This window comes from Coregonus clupeaformis, chromosome 27, assembly GCF_020615455.1.
Source record: "Coregonus clupeaformis isolate EN_2021a chromosome 27, ASM2061545v1, whole genome shotgun sequence".
Classification (NCBI taxonomy): Eukaryota; Metazoa; Chordata; class Actinopteri; order Salmoniformes; family Salmonidae; genus Coregonus; species Coregonus clupeaformis.
In genome coordinates, this window is record NC_059218.1 from 44,053,503 (window position 1) to 44,056,002 (window position 2,500).

General features: G+C 51.1%; 1 protein-coding gene across 4 annotated transcripts in view; it reads left to right on the top strand.

Moving 5' to 3' along the window:
• nbeaa (neurobeachin a) overlaps positions 1–2,500 on the top strand; it is a 231,892-nt gene that overhangs the window by 179,715 nt on the left and 49,677 nt on the right. The window lies entirely within an intron of this gene.

Sequence of the window (2,500 nt, forward strand, 5' to 3'; positions counted from 1 at the left end):
GTAGCAGCTACAGCCAAGACTAGCTAACTTGTAGCAGCTACATCCAAAACGAGCTAACTTGTAGCAGCTACAGCCAAGACTAGCTAACTTGTAGCAGCTACATCCGAGACTAGCTAACTTGTAGCAGCTACAGCCAAGACTAGCTAACTTGTAGCAGCTACATCCAAAACGAGCTAACGTGTAGCAGCTACAGCCAAGACTAGCTAACTTGTAGCAGCTAGAGTCAAGACTAGCTAACTTGTAGCAGCTAGAGTCAAGACTAGCTAACTTGTAGCAGCTACATCCAAGACTAGCTATCTTGTAGCAGCTACAGCCAAGACTAGCTAACTAGTAGCAACTACAGCCAAGACTAGCTAACTTGTAGCAGCTAGAGCCAAGACTAGCTAACTTGTAGCAGCTACATCCAATACTAGCTAACTTGTAGCAGCTACAGCCAAGACTAGCTAACTTGTAGCAGCTACAGCCAACACTAGCTAACTTGTAGCAGCTACAGCCAACACTAGCTAACTTGTAGCAGCTACAGCCAACACTAGCTAACTTGTAGCAGCTACAGCCAAGACTAGCTAACTTGTAGCAGCTACAGCCAAGACTAGCTAACTTGTAGCAGCTAGAGCCAAGACTAGCTAACTTGTAGCAGCTAGAGCCAAGACTAGCTAACTTGTAGCAGCTACAGCCAAGACTAGCTAACTTGTAGCAGCTACAGCCAAGACTAGCAGCCACAATGTTATTTATCATCCCATATAACAGTGCCTGTCTTGACTGGAGTAGACTAGAGAAGATAGCTAGCTAAGCTATAGCTAGTTAGGCTAATTGAGGCCACATGCTGTGCTTTCTCCCCAACCACATTCAGATAAAACAACAGCCTACCTGTTAGTTGCTCGTCGTAGCCTACTCCTTCTCATTTCGCTAACTTTTAATTCCGTAATTTATTCCATCTTGCGTTGCATTAATGAACTCTCACTCCACTTGCTACACATTGATCCCCTTTGCTGCTTTGATTGGCCAACATAAACAACAACAAGCTACACACGTAAAGGCTACCGGTCGGCTACCGGTCGGCTACCGGTCGGCTACCGGTCGGCTACTGGCAGCTACTGGTCAGCTACTGGCCAGCTACTGGCAGCTACTGGCAGCTACTGGCAGCTACTGGTCAGCTACTACTCAGCTACTGGCAGCTACTGGTCAGCTACTGGCAGCTACTGGCAGCTACTGGTCAGCTACTGGCAGCTACTGGCAGCTACTGGCAGCTACCGGTCAGCTACCGGTCAGCTCCCGGTCTTTTTATGGGCCGCACGTCATAAAAACGTCATTGAAAAGTTTTGTTTTATTAAATTAATAATTTGAAATGTCATGGTATATCCTTGTATGTATGTACTGGGCAGCTACTGGCAGCTACTGGTCAGCTACTGGTCAGCTACTGGTCAGCTACTGGCAACTACTGGTCAGCTACTGGCAGCTACTGGCAGCTACTGGTCAGCTACTGGTCAGCTACTGGTCAGCTACTGGCAGCTACTGGTCAGCTACTGGTCAGCTACTGGCAGCTACTGGTCAGCTACTGGTCAGCTACTGGCAGCTACTGGCCAGCTACTGGTCAGCTACTGGCAGCTACTGGTCAGCTACTGGTCAGCTACTGGTCAGCTACTGGCAGCTACTGGTCAGCTACTGGCAACTACTGGTCAGCTACTGGCAGCTACTGGTCAGCTACTGGCAGCTACTGGGCAGCTACTGGTCAGCTACTGGCAGCTACTGGTCAGCTACTGGTCAGCTACTGGTCAGCTACTGGCAGCTACTGGCAGCTACTGGCAGCTACTGGTCAGCTACTGGCAGCTACTGTCAGCTACTGGCAGCTACTGGTCAGCTACTGGTCAGCTACTGGCAGCTACTGGTCAGCTACTGGTCAGCTACTGGCAGCTACTGGCAGCTACTGGCAGCTACTGGTCAGCTACTGGCAGCTGCCAGGCTACTGGTCAGCTACTGGTCAGCTACTGGCAGCTACTGGCAGCTACTGGCAGCTACTGGTCAGCTACTGGTCAGCTACTGGCAGCTACTGTCAGCTACTGGTCAGCTACTGGTCAGCTACTGGCAAGCTACTGGCAGCTACTGGTCAGCTACTGGCAGCTACTGGTCAGCTACTGGTCAGCTACTGGCAGCTACTGTCAGCTACTGGTCAGCTACTGGTCAGCTACTGGCAAGCTACTGGCAGCTACTGGTCAGCTACTGGTCAGCTACTGGCAAGCTACTGGCAGCTACTGGGAGCTACTGTCAGCTACTGGTCAGATACTGGCAGCTACTGGCAGCTACTGGTCAGCTACTGGTCAGCTACTGGCAGCTACTGGCCAGCTACTGGTCAGCTACTGGCAGCTACTGGTCAGCTACTGGTCAGCTACTGGTCAGCTACTGGCAGCTACTGGTCAGCTACTGGCAACTACTGGTCAGCTACTGGCAGCTACTGGTCAGCTACTGGCAGCTACTGGGCAGCTACTGGTCAGCTACTGGCAGC